Raw genomic sequence first — 17843 nt, forward strand, 5'->3', positions numbered from 1 at the left:
AGTGGGATTGTGTCTTTTTTTGGTCTTTTTTTCTCAGTACCTAGAACAGTGTTGGACACATACTTGGTTCTCAGTAAAAATTTATTGAATGTAGCTGGGGGAGAGGTGGCGTGACAAGGGAGGAAGAACACAAGAAAACTCGTATATACATACACTAGGAAACATATATAAGAATGCGTATGGCAGCACTGCTCACAATAACAAAGTCTTGGATACAACCCAATGCCAATCAACTAAAGAGCAGTATAAAATGTAGTATATTCACAAAATGGCCTACTATATCATAGTCACAGTACAATAACATAGATCAATCTTAACAATAATATATCCCAAAAGCTTTCATACATTATGACAGCCTTTTTGAAGTGAAAATCATCTCAAATAAAAATATATGCTCTTTAGGAATACATATGATAGCAATAAGTGTAATAAAAAGAGAAGTAGATTAAGAATGATGGTAAATTCAGGAAATCAGAGGAAAGAAAACAAAATGAATAGATCATATTTTAGGTGTAAATTATTGTCAAGGTGTTAACTCATGTTTCAGTGGCAGTTTAGTACATTATTATATTATTAAAAATGACATATTACCCAGGCATGGCAATGTCGAGAACGTGTCATAAAATAAACACTAAGCTGCCTTAGTCCAAATAAGAAACATGGAGAAAATATGTGTTCCTGATCCCCTTCTCTCTCCTGCAAGTGAGAGAGTGTGGCGAGGGGTATCTTGCACTCTGGGATCAGGTCATCTGGGTTCAAATTCCCAACATGCTACTTTCTAGCTGCATGATCTTGGATTAATTCCTTGAAGACTGTGCCTCGATTTCTGCAACTATAATGAGAGAACAAAAACAATACCTTCACTTTAGGATTGTTTTAAGATAAGATTAAATATATGTAAATGTGTATGCCCAGCACAAAGTGCTAAGTAAATGCTGCAATAAATCCAAAATGGGTACATAAGTATTTGCTTTGGTAGTATAAGGACAGAACGTGGAAGACCCTGCACATATGCTAAATCATTCCTGCTTCACCTGTAAAGACTTTGAGAACTTCAGGTAAAGTTTAAGTCAGGAAATAATATGAGTTATTTTCATTTTCAACAAGTTCTTCTAACTGCATTATTGTGAAGAAGTATAATACTTTCATCAGGGAAACCAACTGATATATCATTGCAATTGCTATAAAGAAATATGATGAAAGTCTAACCTAATACAATAGTAGGAGAGAAGGAAGAGTGAGGACAGTAATGATGAAATAGTAAGAAAATATAATTTTGATACATAGTTGTATATAGAATGAAGAGCTTGGCATGACTCCCAGGATTTAGGATTGTGAGGTGAGTGAATGTTGGTACTGTTCCCATAATAGAAAATGTAGAAAAAGTGGATGTTTCTCACTTTAGAAACCATTGAAATTTTGGCATGAATAAGCCCTGTAGAGAAAATGCAGATTTATAGGGGAAGATGATGAGGTATATGGAAGGGAGAGGAATAGAGAGATAGAAACATCAATGGGCTGCCTCCTGCTATGAATCAAGCCCACAACCCTGGCATGTGCCCTGACCAGGAATTGAACCAGTGAACTCTTGGTCCATGAGAGAAACCTCAACCACTGAGATACATAGGCTGGGTCTAAGTTTGGGATATATTTGATATGTCAACTTTTAGATGCTTGTAGGGAATACAGCTGGTGCTTTCTAATTTAAGAGTTGGATTAAGGTTAAGGAGAAAAGTCTAAATTTTCAGTATAGATTTAGACTCTTAATTTATGTATTATAAATGAAGCATAGACATGGAAGACAATGAATTCACCTGATGAGGGCATGTGGGGTAAAAAGATAAGGCATTGAGGATAAAGCCTAGAGAGCACACTGATTCAGGGATGTGTGAAAGATAAACCAGAAAATAGATTAATTTATTTTTCTTGTCTTACTGCATTTGCTAGGATCTCCACTAGAGTGTTACATAGCAGTGATAGCAAGTTATTCCCAAATACAATGAGAATGCTTCAAAACTTTTCGCCGTTTAGAATGGTACTTCCTGGAGAATGTTGGTAGGTCTGAAGCAGAGAACGTTAAAGACCTTATTTCCAAAGAAATAAAAATTAAAATAAGAACACAGGTTGAAGAATAATCTTGGAAAAAGGGAGCATACAAAAGAGAAGAATCTCTCTCCAAGAATGGAGAGAACAAAATGAGAAGGGCTTTGGTTATTTTCTAATAATTATTTCCCTTTTTTATATATAATATAGTGAGGTATTTAACTCAGACTAACTCTCATAACCATTATACCAATAAAATCAGACCAAAATTTTCACCTATAAATTTACAAGTTTAGGGAATGGAGAGGACTTTATGCCTAGTGGTATCAACTATTTTTTTTTTAAGTAGAAGGCAATCAAATGTAGACATCTTAATGAATTCAAAGTGCCCCTCAAGGGCAAGAAATCTAAAGCCTTACATGATAGAGCTACTCTATGATTAAGTTAAATTCTGTGTTGCTAAAATATCCTAAAACATTTGGAAACTCTCTTCATAATCCTTTCTGAAAAAAAAATGAAGATTTGAAATACAAGATCCAACATAGTGTAGGCCAGGGACTGACAGACTGCAGTAAGCCCAATTCCCTGCTTCTCTGCAGTGTGGGCAGGACTTGCACCTGCTAGCACTAGAAGCACAGGGAACCAAACCGCACATCTATCCTGTGTCCCACACTCCACCCCCACACCTGCCTCACCAGCCAGCACTGAGCTTGCCTCTGCCCAGGTTAACACAGACTGCCACCTGAATGTCGGTGACTTCACTGTTAGCATCAAGCGATGCCATCTTTGTCCAGGAGGCCCCTCACCACAGGGCGCACCCCTCAAATCAGTTACTCTTTTCACAGTATAGCAGATGGGTTCCAAGCTTGCCCACCACCAGACAGCCCATTCAGGGCAAACAGTGGGAAGCAGTGGGGGTTTCCTCCCGTGGTATATAAGCATCCTCAGCTTTACCCCTGGGCCCTTTGAAGCCTGCAACATTGACTCTCTAGCCCAGAAAGAGTTTGCTGATCCCTGGTATAGATCATTTCTTGGAAATTGAGTGAAGGGAGGAGTCAAGAATAATAATTTGTTTGAAAGAAAATTGTGTTCATTTATCTAGCTAAGAAAACAGTCTTTTTCTTCCTATGCAAACTAATTTACCAAATGTAAACAATATGACAGTCACAATTAGGGTAATTCAGGGTTTCTCCTCTGGGCACCACGGACATCTAGGGGTTAAATACTGTGTGTTGAGGATGTTAAAGGAATCCCTGGCCTCTAACTCCTAGTGCAAGTAGCAGTACCCTGCCTCCCCACAGTGCAGCAGTGACAACCAAAAATATCTCCAGACATTGCCAAATAACCCCTGGGGAGGGGGGCAAAATCAGGGAATTTGGCTTGCAGGCTGTAGTTTGTCAATCCCTGGCCTACACTATGCTGGATCTTGTATTTCACCATCTTCATTTTTATCAGAAACTACAGGAGTAATTAAAAGGTAGTAAAATCCCCTAGACCTGCCCCTTCCTATTCTATCAGTATTTTAGCTTTGTAAAAATTACTTCATCACTTCTGGGAAATTATCTTACCTGTGCTCTTCCCTCGATCTTATGGGAATTTTAATCGCTGGGATGTCTGTGTCAGAATCTTCCCCTGGAGATACGTATGGGGAGGGAAAGATGTGGGGAGCAGGCGGTAGAGCATGAGGGCAGAGAGAGGTAGAGCACCTGAGCCCGTGAAAATGATGGAAACACAAAAACCAGGAAAGGGAGCTAGGAACCAAGGAGCTGCTGTTATCCAGGGCCCTAAAGGTGTCCACAGGTTTGGCAAAGACAAACAGGCCAGAAGCATGGATTCAATCAGAGCAGCGGAGCCAAGGAGATGATGGAAAACGCCACTCACGTAAACGGGGAACCGTCCAAGACAGTTGTTTTGGAAGCCCTCCTTGCCTGTAGCTTTTATTTGTAGCGACCATATGGCATCTGAACCGCTTAGTAAAGGTGAAAGAGCCAGCGAGGATACTGACATGCAGATCTGCACTTATCTTAGCAAAAGGAAGTAAAATTCTTCATCCTGATATCAGTGCAGAAGATGGAAGTTGTGGTGGGGCACCTGTGTTAAATGAAGGCAACCTTCATTTCCTAAAGCTTTGGGTTGTCTGGCACCTACAGAACAGAGAGTCCATGCCACGTGAGGATGAGACCTGCAGAGCAAATGGCTCTGGCCTGAGAGGGACCGGAGCCAGAAAAGCTTAGAGTGGGAAGGCTTTTCTATAGCTTCCCCTCCCGCCGTCCCCCCACCCCTGCCCCTGCTGCAGCCCCTGAGCATCTTTGTTTAGTCTCTTTTCTACTAGATCACAGCTGTCTTGGTATTCAAGGGCCACCTCTCCCCAACTCCACCAGGTCTCACCAGACAATCCCCTGAGGCTCTGGTTGCTTCTGTCACCGTAGCCACTTTCTTACCACTCAGGTAGCAATATATTGGATCCCATATGTGTTTCTGAGAATAAGGTGTTATCCTGTATATTTTCAGTACATTTTCCCCTGTCCCTCTTATGTTTATGGGAGTGACTTTTTCCCACTTAATTTCATAATGTGACTTGGACAGGTGTCTGCAGCATGGCAGGCACTCAGTAAACGCCACCCACCTGCCTGAGCACTCAGACAAGGACTCATCCCCGGCATATTAACGACAGGATTTCTTTTGTGATGACATAGGTGTTGTTACATCCATGCTGGAAATTCTTTGAGTCTCTGTTGGTCTCTGCCTCATTATCTCTCTTTCTAAAGGCTTTATCAGTCAGACACACAAGAATTCTAACCACATCTTTTCCCCTAGGAACAAGAATATGAGCAAGTCAGAAAAATGCACAGAATTTTCCCTAAGAGAGTCTAAGAATAAGAAGAAAAATGCAATGAAATGGAGAGAAGTAAATGTAAAAGACAGAGAGGGAGACAAATAGCAGAACAATAGCATTTATTTTAATGGCTTGCCCTTGAACAACCTGGATCAATTTGTACTTGTCTTAATGAGAGACCATAGACTCCTTGTCTCCTTGACAGCAGTGGCTATTGCTGTGTGTTGTAACTACAGTATCTCTGTATGTACATGTAATAAAAAAAAAAACCACAATGATCACTCTCACTGTTTAATCCTCAATGTTCCCCCAGAATAACAGTCTTGGGAAATGCTCTGGAACAAGTTAATTGATCAGGTAGTTTTGGAAACACATTTTCCTGTAGACACATCCCACACATTACCATTGTTTATCATATACTTCATGCCCCCACCTTGTTTTTGTTGACCCTGAAACCCTTCCATTCTATCACTCATTGCTAGTCCATTGCCATCCTAAGAAACGCAGCTCAGCATTGCAAGGTGAGGCTAGAGAAGGACTGTAGTAGTAGCCAGAGGCCACTGTCTAAACTGTATCTTCCCTCTCTTCCTGTAATCTTACTGGGGAGCATGAGAGCACCAGATGGGCCAGCTTCTCTCTCCCCCAAAGCAGAAAGCTTTTTGTTAGCAGACACAGCTAGGAACAGAGGGAATAAAATGCACTCTCTTGCTCCCCTATGACTTTTGGAGAAGTCCAGAAGGCAGCCTAAGGCCAGAAGCAGGGCCATGTCCAGTGCTGACCAGACAGGTGCCTGTTGGGATCTAGGTGGCGCTTGGCATCCAAGAGGCTATGCCAAGTCAAAAGAGAATCTTGAAAGAGAAGTGGGAGAGAGGGCACTGGTTTGCTGTCCTTTCTGGTAAAAACAATGACGGCAACAAACCAGCATGACCTCCCAGGCCAGGAGACTCACTGGACTTCCTTTTGGCAAATTTCATTCTGTTTGGAGCCCTTGAGTGACAGTTTCAGGATGGAAAAAAAAGAAAGAGGGAAGTCATGACACCTGTTCTTCTTCTTCCTTCGGTAATATAAGCTTCAAGTCCCGCAGAAAGGCCAGGAGTTATACTATGACTCTCTGTACTGTCTGCTGTTAATGAGACCTCCAGTGACATTTCCCTGCTAGACAGTGGGTCACACCTGAGGCACCCCTGATTATTTCCAGCAGCTGACCCCACCTTGGGGGAACCCTGGTCCCGGCAGGTCTACTAATCATGGCAGAGTGGCTGGGATAAAAGGCCCTGGATTATTGGTGTGGTGGCCTGCCAGCAGACAGAGGAGAGCTTTTTGCGGATACCCATCTGAGCGATATTGCGAGCAAGATGTCTGTGCAAGGAAAGGTGCAGGCCCTCTGGGAGCTTCTGCATTCCTTTGCAGCTCTTGTGCCACCTGCAGGGCTGAAGGTACCACTAAGGCTTGTGCAAGGCATTTGCTGACAGCCACGCCATCCATAGGCTGGCTAAGCCTGGCTTCATCTGGAATCTAACCTGCATGCACAACAAAACCACCTTGTTACCAAGACTGATTTATTTGGTTCCCCAAGCTGTCACCAGAAAAGCCTCTGAGAAGAGTACACTCGGGAGACACCTCCTAAGATAGCAGTGATTAGGGCTTCTCGCCCTCCCCCCACTCCCCAGAGAGCCTCTCTAAAGGCTAATACGTGCAGCTCTGCCCAGCCACAGTGTTGCCCACTGTGTCACCCAGGTCACCCATGAAATGGCTCTTTGATGTGCTCCCTGTTCCACTCTCCTTTTCTTCCTTCAGCTCAGTATATCATTACATTCCAAGCAAATACTACTTTGCTGACTATGATTGATCCCCACTTATTTCATCCTGAATGCAAAGTATTTGATTTCAAGTGTGGTTCATTCTGCTCGGTGAACTCATTAGAAAGTCAAGCTGAATATCTCACAGTTGTGAAGCACCTTGTCTTTGAGGTTCAGCAATCTAATTTGGAATCTCATTATAGACCTTCCACTGGTGGTGGGCACAGGGCAACTACCTGGCTGGGGTTTTCCTGCCCATCACATAAAGGAACAGTCATTTCAATACCAGCGCACTAAAATATTCCCCGTTTTGGAAAATAGCTTATTTATCCCTCCATAAATGCCTCTTGGCGCTGATGAGAGACTATTCCTTTGTAGGCAGTTTTATTAAGCGTCTCAGGAGGCCAGGTACTAGAAGAGACAGCTCGCAGCTGCTTGTTTCCTATCTATTTAGTAGGCTTCTCTATGCATCGAATGTTACATTTTCTAAAGTTCGCAGCACAGTTGTCATTTTGCTAAGATTCTATATACCAAGAATCTTTGCTTGGAACTGTAATGTAGTCTAACTTGGGGAGAATCCGATTTCTGGTGTCGCTATGGTGGATGAAGGGAGAATTGGGGTTGAAATGAAAAGTTAGTTTTATTTGCAGAGAGATACATTGATTCTGAAAGATTGGTGCATTCATTTTTTTCATCTATTTGGTGCTTTCAAAACCAATGAGCATCCAAGGTTCCGTTCTAGTTACTAATGAAGTTTTTATTTCTCCACTTTCTATTTCAAAACTTCGGTAAGAAAGAATATTTGCTTTTTCAATTGTAATTCTTTTCAGTCCCCTATAGAGCAGACCAATCTTAAAAAGGACTGAAACTTTGTTTTTTGTTTTTTTGTTTTGTTTTGTTTTGTTTTCTATAAAAGAGCACATAGATTTCTGAAATTGCAGAGAAGGAAAAGTAAGCTGATGGTGTCTATTTTTATTAATAAAAAGAGATTAGATAATGTAGTTATATCCAGCAACATATGCATATACTTGTCTTACATTTTATGTTCAGGAAAAACAGTTTCCTAGAATTACACCCTACTTCCTGATTTCTCAGTTTGACCTAAGAAAGGGGTCAGCAAACTCGCTTCCATGGGCCAACCCATCCACTGCCTCTCTTTGTACCTAAAGTTGTTTGGAACATAGTCACACCTATTTATTTATGTCCATTTCTGCTTTCGAGCTGTGGATGCAGATTTAAGTAGTTGTAAGGGACACTATGTAGCTCACAGAGCCTAAAGTATGTATTCTCTTCCTCTTTACAGGAAAAGTTCTGTGGCCTCTGATATCTAGAAAAAGGAATCTTACTAGTTCTATTTACTAGTAATTCATATTTAACAAAGCATATGTTTTAAAAATAATTTTTAGTAGAGTAACTGGGATTGCAATGAGCATAAAATATGAATCTGATCCTGCTGGCCTTTTGAGAAAAGCTTTATGAACCTTAAACCTCTGCTATTTCTACCCACCAAAAAAGGCATTTGAGTGGGACAGTCAATTAATAGCAAAAAGCTGACATAATTTATTTATAATTTGAATGACTTTTTGAGCTGGAAAATCTCCTCCTCCACTGACTTTTGATTTCCACATATGGATTGGGAAATTATTTTACTTTTATTATATTACATTTGGGTCAGACACATTACTCAGAACAAGTGGAATTTGGAATAAGTGATATTAAAATTTTATGGCTTATCCATGCTATAAAAATTGCCTTATAACCTGTATTTCCAAGCTTTGGTTCTGCCTTCTGATAGTTTCCCTTGGTTGTTATGACCCTTTAGAAAGTACTGGCAGCTTTGGTGGTGGTAGGACATAAGGGTTGGCATGTGTCACACAACATTGTGTAGTTGGGAGGATGCCAACCATCCATGACTATTGCCCCCTGCATTCTACTCTCAAACCAGAAGTTACATGCACCTATTCAAGTATGGTTATAGCAAAGCAATGAGATTGGAAGGATGGATAGATGGATGGATGGATGGATGGATGGATGGATGGATGGATGGATATACATGATAGATAGATGATAGATAAATAGATAAATAGATAGATAGATAGATAGATAGATACAGAGAGAGAATATGTGTTTAAAAATCTAGATACAAGTTCTGCCTCTGCATTTACCTTAGCCAAGTCAGGTAGCTCTTTGAAGTCTCAGCAATCCTATCTAATAAAGATGGAATATGCTAATTGACCCTCACTCCATCACAAAGATGGTTGTGCCCACAGCCAATAAGGAGGGAATATGCTAATTGACTGCCCCGCCCTCAAAGATGGCAGTGCCCACAGCCACAAGATGGCTGGCAGGGGAGGGCAGTTTGGGGAGACCGGGCCGGCAGGAGAGGGCATTTGTGGGAGACCAGACCAGTAGGGAGGGCATTTGGGGGCAACTGGGCCAGAAGGGGAGGGCAGTTGGGAGCAATCGGGCAGGCAGGGGAGCAGTTAGGTGTTGATCAGGCTGGCATGGGAGTGGTTAGGGGGTGATCAGGCCAGCAGGCAGAAGCAGTTAGGGGGCAATCAGTCAGGCAGGCAGGCAGGAAGGCAAGCGGTTGGGAGCCAGCAATCCAGGATTGTGAGAGGGATGTCCAACCTAAACCAGCAGTCAGACATCCCCTGAGGGGTTCCAGATTGGAGAGGGTGCAGGCTGGGTTGAGGGACATTCCCCCCCTAGTGCACAAATTTTGTGCACTGGGCCTCTAGTATAAAAATAATAGTGCATTATGAAGATCTCATAAAAAATTTAAGAGCATACATACGTAATAATAGGTTTTAAAGTAAGTTTATATTTATAAAGTCATTATTGTGACAGGTCTAAAACTTACTTTTTACATGGAAGTCCACAACATTTCCCTAGTCCAAGAAAGAAAATTCTGGCATTGCCCAGTCCAACCCTTTCCCTTCTCCCTGCTTTTAAACTGAAGGGAGCTTGTGTGGCTGCTGTTAGAACAGGTCAATGTGCACTGTAAAGAGATGGAGTGGGGGGATAAGAGAGGTAGGGAAGGACAAATAGTTTGGAGTGGAAGTTAAGTCTGAGAGCTGCAGAGTGGTTTCTAGCATGTAATGGGAACTGAGAGGAGGAAATTTAGAGTTCTCATAAGTGCTGCTCAGGATGATGTATTGGGCTATCTTTCCTAGTCTGAGAAACGCAACTTAAAGATTTGTTATTTCAAAATTTATTGGTTGCTGGAATTTGTTTCTTCCAACTGGAAAATACCAACAGAGACTGAACTTCATAATTCATCCAGGCTTTTAAGGGTGTATTATGCATTATCATCAGGAGTATCTGGTATGTTTAGATGGTATTACTCTTAGACAAGCCTAACTTTATGCAAGGGGATGATTCTAGGTGCTTTTAAGAGATATATTGAAGACTGTCTGATTTTTAAAGCCCTTCTCCAAAATCAGTTAGAAATTCCAATCATTTGTATTTGTCAGACAATGGCAGAGGATCATTTCTAGTAAGTAACAGTTAAAATATTGGTTCAGAGATTTTCAAATTTGGGGGTTTAGTGCTGTGTTTGTGGAGTGTGATGAAAGTATAGTCAAAACAAAAATCTTATTTTCAAACTGTTCTCTTAAACAAAACTAAAGAGAATTCATTATACATCTCCTTGTCTGTTGGTGATGCATAGAATACAGAACCAGTAAGTCTATAAAGAATGAAAAAATTTAAAATAGAAATCAAGTTAAAAAGAGAGATTGAGAAACCTTGTCAGTCACTGAAAAAAGATTCCAGGATTGAGTTAACATGATGATAAACAGGTCCTGGAGTATTTGAAACAAAAGTTAAAGTTTAATGGAGGAAGAAAAAATTATTTTTGAGGGCCTACTAAGGGGCAAATATATGTTCTACATGTATTTCCCCCTTTAACCTCCCCACTAACCCTCTAAAGTAAGCATAATGATCATTGCTGTATAGAAAATAACTTGAAGATTAGCAACCAAATCAGAAGGGTCAGATCTGCACCCAAGTGTCTTCAGTTCAAAGCCTTGGTTCCGCCAAGCTGTCTTCTACTCCTGGTTGAATGGCAATGCCAAGCTAGCAGGCCTCAAAGTGAGAGAGTAAATCATCCAACTTCAAAACCGGCTGGGAGCCCCAATGCACCAATTTTATAGATGAGGCTCTGGGAAATTAAGTAACTTCCAAAGTCACATAGTTAATGAATGGCTGTCCCAGAATTGTCATCTCCTGAATCACATTTACACCTTTTTCAAAAACTCCAGGTCAGTGAAGTCAGGCAAATTGCACCTGGAAACTGGCCCCTAGGGACATTGGAGAGGGCTCATTGGTTTCCACTAACTGTTAGGTTCCTCCTCCTCCTCCTCCTCCTCCTCCTCCTCCTTTTTTTTTTCTATTGGCATCTTCTAATAATCTTACCATTTTTTACTGCTTTCTATAGCAAAGAAATGTAGCCAAAAGTATGACATTTTTACATTTTTTTCTATTGGGAAAGAGAAGCCAGCCCTTCTCATTTCCTAGGACTACCATGAAAAAAGCCACCACAAACTTAGTGGCTTAAAACAACAAAAATTTATTCTCTTGCAGTTCTGGAGCACACATATACAAAATCAAGGTGTTGGCATGGGTCATATCTTCTGGAAGCTCTGAGAGAGAATACATTCCATGTTTCTCTCCTAGTTTCTGGTGGCTGTCAGCAATTCTTGGTGTTCTTGGTTTGTCTTTGTCTTCCTCTTTCTCTGGACTTTGTGTCTGTCTTTGTGTGTGTGTGTGTGTGTGTGTGTGTGTGTGTGTGTCTCCTATAAGAACATTTGTCATTTGATTTAGTGCCCAACCTAAGTCTAGGATTTTTATCTCATTCTTAACTGAACTACATCTGCAAAGACTATTTCTAAATAAGGCCGCATTCATAAGAACCAGGTAAAGGATTTCATTTCCTCTTTTAGTTTGCCTAGCTTTTCCTCCTTCAACTCTCTCAGGATCTATATTTTTCCTACAGTATTTTTTAAAGACATTTATTTTATATCAGACCCTTGAGGTCTAAAATGGCTTTCTGTATTTAACATTTATCTTGAAATAATTATATGCAAGTACATAAAGGAAAGCAGAGGTGACACTAAAAGGTAAATTATGAGCCCTCATTGGTGTGGCTCAGCTGGTTGGACGTTGTCCTGTGTGCACTGAAAGGTTGCTGGTTTGATTCCCCATCAGAACACATGCCCGGGTTGCAGGTTTGATCCCTGCTTGGGGAGGAGCAGGAAGCAGCCAATCAAAGTTTCTCTCTCACATTGATGTTTCTCTCTCTCTCTCTCTCTCCCCTTCTCCCTTTCTCTCTCTCTAAAAAAAGCAATATAAAAATCTTTTAAAAAACTATAAAATCAAACATTTCAAAAGTAGGAGATATATCTAAATATTTCACTACATTCATAACTCACATTATGGCTTATCCTAATAGCAGATAAACAAGAAAAAATAAAGAGAAAAGTTAAAGGTCTTTGGCAAATATCATGTAAACTTGTCCTCAAAACATTTTCACGATCACTTAAAAAGAAATGAATAATATAATTTAAAAATATAAATAGATGATCATATTGGACTACAATGAGAACAGATGTTTTAAGTTATGTAGACTCATACCCCATCTGGTAAACAGTCAAAATGTCTCAGCAACAACCCACAGATGAAATGCTGACAATACAGTGAGGATAGTGGGGATTGGATAGAAATCAATTTTACTGGATTACTTCATAAAATGCTTAAAGGCTATAAAAATGCATAGAATAATTTCATCTCTTACAGTGATTATCATTCCAAAATATTTCTAAAATATTAGATATTGCAGCTGACCAGTTGCACGATAAATCATACTATCAATCACAGTTGTTAAATTAAGCAGTTCATTTTCTCGCAGAGGACCCGGAACCTAGACATTCACCCTTCAGTGGTTATATAAGTTAATTGAAACATGTATTCTATCTTCAATATAGTGAAGATGAGCACCAATCTGAGAATAAAATTAGAGACATCCCGACTCCCATTCTGCTTGCGAACATTAGGCGGATCTACCAGGAGCATTTGTTTTATGTCAATTTGCCTTATACCTGGGTTTCATTGTGTGAACTACTTACTAATAGCTGGCTACCAATATAAACTAGCTGCATTATTCCAAGTTAAATTATTACCAGCAAAGTTTTTTTAAGAGGAATAGAACTCATCCCTCCAAACATAAAGTCTATTCTTCAGCTTCTTTACCACTTGCATCTAAAAGTTGTATTCCCACCACATTTCTTGTACCTTTTTTTTAGCTGCTCTATGGAAACCCAGTTCCAATTTACTTACTCAACCTAACTGGAAGAAAGGCCAGCAAAGATCCCCCGCAGCACAAAGAAATCTGTTAAAAATTCAATGAATCATTCCCAAGTATGCGCATATTCCTGCTTGGAACAATAAAAGGCATTCTTGAGTTTGTGAGAGGTAATCCTAAATGCTGCAAGAAATAAAGTGAAGAGAGGAGATCACAATTATAAGGAGAGGTTATTGGTCTAATTTTTAAATATTTGTTCTAAGAATTCAATTTAAGGGGTAACAACATATTCACACAAACACATTCCACCCCACTCTCCAATATTCTATTTATACTAGAAGTTTGTTTTTTACCAAAACCTTTTTCATAGATTAGTAGAAATGATACAATTAAAACTGGCCAAGACAATGAACATGAAAAAAATTTGATTTAAGTGTTCTTTTATTTTTAGTGTTGTTTTCTTTTTAACCTTCATAGAGTCCATGAAGACTCTACAAATGTGAAAAAACAAAGACCATTAATGTTCCATTAGAGTAAATAAGCTCTGGTCTTATAAGAGATAATTGAATTAAAAAATATCCATATTACTTTTGAAAAATATGTCAAACAATATCACGTTCCCACTTAAAACCATTCAATGGCTTCCCACTGCATTTAAAATAGAACCCCAATTCTTGGTCCTGAAGGATCTGGCTTCTGCCTCCAAGTCCAATTCCATCTCCCACCTCTCTCCTTACCACAGAATGATTTCAGACCATTCCTAGAATATACCAAGCCTTTTCCTGCCTCGGGATTTTGTTGATCCTACTCTCCAGAACAGTGGTCGCCAACCCTTCAGACTTCAGGGACCACAAATTCATAATTTTAAATCCTGTAGGCCACTAATATGATTTTTTTTAAAAGATAAATACATTTGTAAAATAATGATCAGAGAACTTCCATTTTACTAATATGAAATGTACCTATTTAATATAACAACATTATAAATACTTATTTAATCATAACAAAATCTTCAAAGGTTGTTTAATGGTAACAAATTTATTAAAGTAAGCTTAATTTTTACAAAATAAGTGAAGTTTATTTAAATACTAGAGGCCTGGTGCATGAAATTCGTGCATGGGGGGGGGTCCTCTCAGTCTTTCTGCACCCTCTCCAATCTGGAACCCCTCAGGGGATGTCTGACTGCCGGTTTAGGCCTGATCCTGGCAGTCGGACATCCTTCTCCCAATCCAGGACCGCTGGCTCCTAACTGCTCACCTGCCTGCCTGCCTGATCTCCCCCAACTGCTTCTGCCTGCCAGCCTGGTCACCCCAACTTCCCCTACTGCCAGCCTGGTCATCCCTCACTGCCCCCCTGCTGGCCTGGTCACCCCCTAGTGCCCCCCTTTGCTGGCCTGGTCGCCCCATGCAGCCTGCTGTTCAGTCGTTTGGTCATCCCTCACTAGCCCCTCTACCGGCCTTGTCACCCCACACAGCCTGTGTTCGGTCATGACAGCCCCTGGCTTTTTATATATTAGGATTACACATTTTTAGAGTGTGATATTTGCTCCTGTTTGCTTGAAATAAGTTTATGGATTTTTTGCTCCAATGACATTACTGCAAGTCAGAGAGCTGTACCTCTTTCAAGCCAAGACTGGTACTGAGTTTTAATTGCTGTTACAGATGAAAATGTTTTTTCTCACAAATATGGTGTTGAAAATGGAATCAAAATTTTCATTGCTTTTTCACTCAGCAATGGGTAGTCACTTTTAATGGAGATCCAAAAATGAGGTCTTGATAAGGATGACTGGAATTTAGTTTTGAGACTGTCGTTGTATGATCGATCGATAAGGCTTTCTTTTTCATTCATGCTTAAATTGCTATCTTCAATGTTTGCTGCAAATGGATCTATTATCCACATATTGCTATGCCTGGGATCTTCTTTCTTTGGGTAATAACGACCAAAAGATTATGCGAGTGATTGTAAGTGCTGCTGAACCATGGTTACCACCTGCTGGCTGACATACTTCTCTCTCATATATTCATAAAAGCTTGAAAACATTTGCAGATCTTCTTCAGCCAATTGCATTTGCCACAGTAATATTTTTTTCTTTTGAAAAGCATCCATTTACCTCGTAGTGTGAACACGTGCTTAAATTGTCCTTGCAAGGATGTTTAGTTCACTTAATAGTGAAAAAATATCTGCCAGGTATGCAAGCTTCGCTACCCACTCATCGTAGGAGGAGAGTTCTTATAATTTCGGATTATTTTGCCACTGGAAAAATATTTTGACTTCTTCGCACAAGGCAAACAGTTGGGTTAGTATCTTGCACCTGGACAGCCATCTCAACTCAGCCTGGAGAAGAAGGTGAATATACTGGGAACCCATTTCTTCACAAAGTGCCTCAAATATTTGAGAATTGAGCACTTTGTGTCAAATTTCATTTATAATTTTAATAACATCCGATAGTACTTCGTGTAATTCTGGGGACATTTTTTTCGCCGCAAATTGCTCACGATGTATAATGCAGTGTATAGACAAAATGTCTGGGTGACCAACATTTTTCACCTTTGCAACAATTCCTGAAAGATATCCAGTTATTTTTGCAGCAGCATCTGTACATATCTTAATACTTTTTTAAATTCAGTTCCGTGTTCCAGGAAATAACTATTAAGTGCTTCAAAAATCTCAGAGCTAGCTGTTCCACTGGCAAGTTGAGTGAACAAAGTTCTTTCTGTAACTCTCCTTCACATTCAACCCTCACAAAACAAAGAAGTGCCTTGTTACTTATGTCCATTGATTCGTCAAGTTGAATTGAATAAAATGGTGAATTTTTCACCATTTTTATAACTTGATTTTCAATATCTTCAGCCATGTCTTCAATTCTGCACTTGACAGTGTTAGCAGGCATAGGAATTGCTTTCAGTTTCTGGACAGGCTGCCTTCCCAAAACTTCTTCACAGGCTTGTAACATGCAAAACTTAACTAACTCTTCTCCAAACGTATACAGCTTTTTATTTTTCGCTATCTGAAGTGCTATCAGATAAGAAGCCTTTAATAAGGATTCCTCCCAACAGTCATTTTTGTTACAGCAATTACTTGCTTATGCATATTTTCACACATTCTTTGAAAATATTCAAGTTATTTTATTTTATTTTTTTTAGCTAAATCCGGGTGTTTTGATTGCAAGTGTCTTTAGAGTTTCAAAGGTTTCATGGCATCATTGGATAAACTCTCAGAACACAACACAAAGCGGCCATAGATCCAACTCACTACCAGGTTCTTGAAAAAATCCAAATTTCAAGTAGTTTGATTATATTTTCTTGATACTTTGAGTTTTTTCTTCTCTCCGCCTCCAGTTCGAATGTTCTTCCTAATGGTGTCCGATGAGGACTGTGGAGACTGTAATTCATTGATCAGCTCACGGCTAAGTAAAGTACACATATTACTATTGTTACTATTATCATTAGTTACATTAGCTTTTGTGTTACTAAAGAAATGCAAAATATCCCTTTGCTTTTTTTCACTCATTATGGGTTTATTTCATTCGAATCTAAAACCAAACAAGAAATGATAGTTATTAAAGTCAAACTATTTGATGCCATTAAACATAACAGTTCAAGAAAATGCACATTTACATACAATACACAAATAAAACAATTGGATGAGAATCAGTAATCACGGAGTGGGTGACTGCTGTAATGGTCGAAACAATACTGAAGCCGCTTGCACCTCTCTTGTTTCCCCTCTCTAGTTACTAGAAAGGGGAATTCACAAAATGTACTAGACTGTAGTACATTTCATTAATTCAGTGCAATGTAAAGGGGAAAATTGTCATTCAGTCAGAATATAAGAATTTCTTAGACTATTCTTTTGTTTTATCATTGTTTATTAAGATTAATAAAACCAAAAATGAAAATAATGTCTAAATATTTCTATGGACCACCAAAATTTTCTCATGAATCATCAGTCCACTGGTTGGCAACTGCTCTTCCAGAATGTTCTCCTTGGCAGGCCCACTGATACTCCCCAGAGTGGCACTTTTTTATCCTCCAAACTAGAGGCCTGGTGCACGAAATTTGTGCACTGGGGGATGAGGTGTCCCTCAGCCCAGCCTGCACCCACTCCAATCTGGGACCCCTTGGGGATGTCCGACTGCCAGATTAGGCCTGATCACACAGGGATCGGGCCTAAACTGGCAGTCAGACATCCCTCTCACAATCCAGAACTGCTGGCTCCCAACCACTCGCCTGCTTGCCTGCCTGATTGCCCCTAACCACTTCTGCCTGCCAGCTTGATCACTCCCTAACCACTCCCCTGCCAGCCCGCTCACTCCTAACTGCCCCCCCTGTGCTGGCCCAATCGCCCCAACTTCCCTCCCCTGCCAGCCCTGTCGCCCCCAACTGCCCTCCCCTGCCAGCCTGGTCACCCCTAACTACCCTCCTCTGCTGATCTGGTCACCCCTAACTGCCCTCCCTGGCAGGCCTGATTCCCCCAACTGCCCTCTCCTGCATGCCCAGTCATCTCCAACTGCCCTCCCCTGCCAGGCATCTTGTGGCTGTGGGCACCGCCATCTTTGACGTCGTGGCAGTCAATTAGCATATTCCCTCCTTATTGACTGCGGGTGCCACCATCTTTGAGGGCAGGACAGTCAATTAGCATATCCCCCCCTTATTGGCTGTGAGTGCTGCCATCTTTGAGGGTGGGGCAGTCAGTTAGCATATTCCCTCTTTATTAGATAGGTTACCCACTACAAAGGCCTGCTCTTACACATTACCTAATGAAATATCTCCCTTCCTGAGAGATTTTCTTATCCCATTGCCCTGTTTGTTTGCTATTTAGCATGAATCACAATTTGTAATTAATTTGCTTGTCTGTGTTT

This window comes from Myotis yumanensis, unplaced genomic scaffold (assembly GCF_028538775.1).
Source record: "Myotis yumanensis isolate MYYU_CA2020_CCGP unplaced genomic scaffold, mMyoYum1.0.hap1 SCAF_3, whole genome shotgun sequence".
NCBI lineage: Eukaryota > Metazoa > Chordata > Mammalia > Chiroptera > Vespertilionidae > Myotis > Myotis yumanensis.